Genomic DNA, 6274 nt, shown 5'->3' with positions numbered 1-6274 from the left:
GGATGCCATTGGCAGTGAATGGGCTCTGGTACGCCGGTGGATGAGCAGTCTAGGGTTTCGAGAGGGGAGGGGAGAAAGACCGATGAAGTGCAGACGACGTGATGTAAGATGCTCTGGTGCTATGGAGTTAGTCGTTTTTGCGGGAGGGGGAGAGTAAATGGGGGTGCCGTGTAGTGGGGGGAACCGGAAGTTACCAAACCAGCCCCGACCTATTATGTAGATGAGGGCGGTATTGTAACTATTGGTCTCCATGCACCAAGGACAAAAGGGGAATTTTGCATGCTAAAGACTAAGGTGGCGGAAATTTTAGAAGGAGGCGGGAGATTTTGCCGCCCGCGGGATTGTTCGTATCCAGCTTCAACTAATTTTGGACCGTGCTAGCGGGAAGGTCATGCGAGACTGTGTACACAGGGCAAGCGTCAGCAGTTAATAACTGGTGTGAAGCCCACCCCAGAAAAAAAATACAATAACTCGGGATGATGCGTTGATAACTTGGATGTTCACACGGGCACGACCAATCGTACGATTGTACTGGCGCGTTCACAAAAAAGGATCAAATGCTCATCTTATGTATTTCTCGTGTAAATAGATAATTTAGTGCAATTAGTTATTTAATTTAAACATAATGCATTGACGTGTTATTGTAGAGGAGCACAAAAAGAAATTGATCTTGTAGTCCGCTACTTAATGATTACATAGCCTCCATTTCATAAATTGCGTACCCATTTAATCCATATATGAATATTACATATATTACTTCATAATAGAACCTTAAATCATCCAAGACTAATGATTTTGAATGCAGGAGTAACAATGGTGCATGTACATGATAGCTACATTGGTTGTTTGAAGAAACATCACTGTAACTTTGGCATGCACAACTGAAAAGGTTTATTTAAATAGAAAAAATGTGATACGTGAGTGTCCAATCTTTATAGGTTGAATCGATATTGTACCTTTGGCCACGATACGAAGTAGATATTGATTTATGTTCAAGCGATGCAGGTCCATGATCGCTAGATAGTGATACATGAATGAATTGTGCAATCTCTCACACACGCATACATATCTCATTTCCCTGTGGGCATTGGAATCACACACGCGGACTTCTTGTATTTCTCTCCCTCCGTCAAGGTTAGAATACCCCGTCCTACAAGTCTCTCACACAGAAACACACACGCTCTCTCTGTCGAACACGCCCACCCCTTTAATTCCGCCCACCCACTGCCACTAATGTCTCAAAGTATAATAATGTCTCTCACACATATGCCTAAGGTTAACTTGAGTTCTAGAACCATATGAATATATACAATGGGATTCCAACAGAGCACCTTTGGTTTTGAGATTTCGCGCTCTCTCTCTCTCACACACACACACACACGCTTGCATTTGCATGCACACCGTTTTGTTTATCTTCGTGATGCTTTAAGTATGCCTCGCACAAATGCTATCTACCTATCCCTTAACATAGCTAGATATGTGTCACACAAACTCCTTCTCCCTACTAGCAAGATGCCCATGCGTTGCACGGAACATCAAGATGCATTTTTATGAGTAGTTTATCTTGTGGGAGAAAAGGATGAACGAGGGAATGCCTTATTTGCAAATGCGGAGAGGGGTGTGGGTATATTTTTGCAAAATTGCCACAGTTTCCTTCCTATCCGTCGGATATAAATCGGATGGCCTATATTGCAGGATGGCAGGAACACCATCATCACCAACTTTGTTTTTATAAGAGTAGAGATATGTAAGTGTCACTGCCCCCTCCCCCCCTACACACACACCCACACCCACACAACCACACACACACACACTTCCCAACACCGAAGGAGTAGGGTGAGACCTCGATCTTGATACTAATCTATCGACTGGATTCTCTCTCAAACACACACACACACACTACCCGACACCAAAGGGGTAGGGTGGCACCTTGATCTTGATAGTAATCTATCTATTCCTCTTTCAAACACACACACACACACACACACACACACACACACTCGCTAGGTGTGCCTCTGTGCCTACCGCGCACACTCTCGATACGTCTTTCTCTCCCTCCCCCTCCCCCACCCCAACAATGACAGCAGAAGGGTGACAACTCGATCTGATCATAATCTATCAATTAGGTTCTCTCTCGAATATTGTGTCTCTATGCCTCGCGCAGTAGCCCCCTCAATATGTAGACTTCTCGCGCATGCACAGCTGTAGTGACGATGACGCTGAACCCAGTGTGCCTCATTTTTACCGGCCTCATGTGATAGTTTTCACCCTGTTTTCTGTTAATTAACAAGGCAACATTTTCTTTGTTACTAGTGAATCTGAAATCATTCAGGGTAGACATAAAATATATCACTTCAACCCAATTATCGCAGTAACTATTTTATAAGAAACTAGCTAGATGCCCGTGCGTTGCACAGAACATCAAGATGCATGTGTATGAGTAGTTTATCTTGTGAGAGAAAAGGATGAACGAGGGAAAGCCGTATTTGCGAACGCGGAAAGGGGAGTGGGTATATTTTTGCAAAATTTCCATAGTTTCCTTCCTATCCATTAGATATAAATCCGACGACCTATATTGCAGGATGGCACGCACACCATCAACCAACTCTGTTTTCTACTCCCTCCGTTCCTAAATATTTGTCTTTTTAGGGATTTCAACAAGTGACTACATATGGAGCAAAATGAGCAAATCTACACTCTAAAATATGTCTACATACACATCTGTATGTGGTAGTCCATTTGAAATCTGAAAAAGACAAATACTCCCTCCGTTCCTAAATGTAAGACCTTTTAGAGATTCTACTATAAACTACATACGGATGTATATAGACATACTTTAGAGTGTAGATTCACTCATTTTGCTGCATATATAGTCTATAGTGGCATCCCTAAAATGTCTTATATTTGGGAACGGAGGGAGTATTTAGGAATGGATGGAGTATAAGAGCAGACATGGAGATATATCTCCAGCATGGTCTACAACAAAAATGTGCTGGACTGGTTAGCGCCAGATGCTCACAATGCGATGACATGAGTTCGAATTCTGTCTTTAATTTAGATTTTTATATTATATATTACTTATTTGATATATACTTCTTTCACTACTGTACTGACTGTGGAACCCATAGAGTACTTAGAATACAAGATTACGGATGGACTTGTTTCTTTTTAACTTTCTGTACGAAGTTGTAGCCACCCTGCAAGTCACATGTAGACTGTACATGCAATTAACTTTTTATAGAGGGACAATCGTACACGCAATTAACTCAAATGGATTGGATGCCACTCTATTATTTCCAGCATAAGAGCATCTCCAATGGCAGCCACCAAATTTCCTCCCGCTTCCTTCCGCGGAGGACGACATCAAACGCCAGCGGCATACAATTTCACAACTCTAACCAACCAGATGAAATTCGTGCAAACACGGACTGATTTCATATAAGCATGAAGGATTTCGTATAAAAAAGCCAGATCTTCATATAAACATGATGGATTTCATTACATTTACATGAACTAAGCGGTGCCAATCCGGCTCTCTTGGTATAATTAATACTCCCTCCATCCGGAAATACTTGTTCTAGAAATGGATGTATAGAGACTTATTTTAGTTATAGATACACACAATTTATCTATTCTTAGAACAAATATTTCCCGCCAGCTGGAGAGGGAGTACATAATCTAAATGGCCGCCCGCGGATCCCTTTGTCTTCCTCATGTCCGGCAGACACTTGCGGGGTCGACGAAGGTCCTCAGAAGAGACAAAGCAGCAAAGAAACCACCTGAATGCGCAGTCGTCACCTCGGTGGTGCCCTTCATGGGACCCAAGTGGCGGCGGCCTCCCATGTTCTACTTCTCCTCAATGATGGCGGCGGACACGGAGAAGCTGGCCACCGACTCGTTGCTCTCCATGCACTCGGCTTCTGTCTCTGCCTGCATGGTGCTGCCACAGGCACGGGAGGCGCGCCCATAGACACTGGTGGCACGGTACGACACGGTAGCAACGATGCCCGTACCGATGTGCTCTCCGCCGTGTTGGCGTGGAGCAACTCGCCACTCTTCATCGAGTTGAACTGGAGCGGCGAGTTGCTGAACCACGCGCCTACTTGGGGCGGCAACTAGCTCCGTCGGTCCAAGCGAGGTTGGTGAAGCACCGAGTGGCCTCGCCCGTATCTGGAGGGCTCGACGGGCCACCCAGCCGGGTAATATGCCGGAGAATGGCTCCTCAGAAGCCATCGGAAGAGTGGAGAAAATGGTGAAGGAGGAGATGGGGGAGCGGCGGAGGGGTGCGATTCTTGCCCACTGTCTGTCTAGCCTCGTCTAAATAGAGGGCGGACGGTAGGAGCTTGGCTGGCGTCTGGCCACGTTTAAACTGAGGGCGGACGGGAGGAGCTCGGCCGGTGTTGCATTTAATTCTGGCCTGCTCATGAACGGACGTGTGGCCGGAGTAGGTTTCTTGGTTTGCATGCGGGTTTAATGGAGGCGAGGAGGCGTGTTCGGCCGGGCATGCAGCGGGCGGCGCAGTACTATTCGATTTGACAGCGGGTGGTGTAGTTCCCGATACGGCTGTAATGTAGACGAGGGAGGGAGTAGTAGTTCCCGAAATGTTGAACGGCCAATGCATCCTTCTTCAATTAATGCATGAGGGAAGTAATGGGAGGAGGACCGGGAAAAGAGGCTGCACGATGTGAATGCAACGCAGTTTGCCCTCATATAAAGGCACCCCTCCATTCCAATGGATCTACCACATCATACACACCTAAGCATTTGCCTAAGCACGTACACTATGCGCAAAAGTCCTCGCTCCAGACCCATGGCGGCGATGTGCGCGAGCGGCCAGCGGCTGTGCCAGATGGTCCACGATGCCGACCTGTGGCATGGCGCCGAGGATCGTCTCCAAATGGTGTTGGCGACCGACTGGTGGATGGCCGCCGTCGATGCCAACTACGACACTCAGTTGGACCAGATGATCGTTGCCACCACCAACAAGTTCACCGTCCTCAAGAAGCTCACGAACGACATCGCCGTACTCCTCCAGCCCGCACACCCGGGCTCCTCATTGCCTGCCACCCTAATCGGCCTCCATGGCCAGAACCTCTTTCAAGCACTGGTGGCCCTGCGCCTGCCCGCCGACACCATGAAGAATGTCCACCTGGAGGTCGCGCTCGCCGCGAGGCGCCTCGCCCTGCAAGAATTCATCGACCTACACATCCACGTGTATGAGCAAATCGTGTTCTTAGGTATCTACAAAGCCAGTGAGGACGCTATGACGTTGGCCTTCCTCAACCGTATGGAAGCCTTGGATGCCTTTGCTGAGAAGCACCTCGACCTCGCCACAAAAGCTACTGCTCCTTAGCCATCGATCGGTGGCCCGACGCACTAAGTTGAGGAGGAGGAGGTCGTACATTGATGGATGCATCTTTCTTCTTGCCTTCTGTAACCACCACTGTGATTGCATCATCATCGTGTCCTTAATTCTTATTGTGTTGTTGCATTCTCATTCCAGTCAGTACCGACATGTGCGATCCCTTTGCTTAATTATATGCATCACTGTAACTAGTACTCCATCCGTCAATTTATAAGTTGTGCTTACCTTTTCCATCAACTTCGTGCAACGCGCGGGCATCTTGCTAGAAACACTAGAACATGTCGGACCGCGTGTGACCAAACCGACGATGCGCCAACCTAGCTACTACGTACCCTGCTTATCTGGCAGTCGTTATTTCTATCGATTGTGCCAAGGAGCAGAACCAAAATGTTACAATTTATACATGTTTCACTACTCCTACTCCTATGAAAACTTAGTTGGTGACAGTGGTGTGTCTGCCATCCGTCGTTTCTGACCATTAGATCTGCATCTAACGACTGTGTGGTAAGTTGTGGCATTTTTGCAACGATAGCCCACTTCTCTGCTCGAATTTGCAGAAAAACCCCTTATTATCTTGAAAGCAACCACATCCCTCCCTCACCTCATCAAAACAGCGTGAGGAATATATTTTGAGTGAAAAGTACTCCCTCCGTTCCTAAATATTTGTCTTTCAAGAGATTTCAATAAGTGACTACATACGGAGCAAAATGAGTGAATCTACACTTCAAAATATGTCTATATAATCTGTATGTGATAGTCCATTTGAAATCTCTAAAAAGACAAATATTTAGGAACGGATGGAGTAATATATTAGGAGTATATCAAAACAAGAGTGATTTCTTTCAAGTTTGTGAACAAGTACTACTATTCTACTACTTTGGATTCGTCGCTGCGCACGGGCACATTGCT

This window comes from Triticum dicoccoides, chromosome 1A (genome assembly GCF_002162155.2).
Source record: "Triticum dicoccoides isolate Atlit2015 ecotype Zavitan chromosome 1A, WEW_v2.0, whole genome shotgun sequence".
Lineage (NCBI taxonomy): Eukaryota > Viridiplantae > Streptophyta > Magnoliopsida > Poales > Poaceae > Triticum > Triticum dicoccoides.
Note: the sequence above shows the minus strand (reverse complement) of the source record.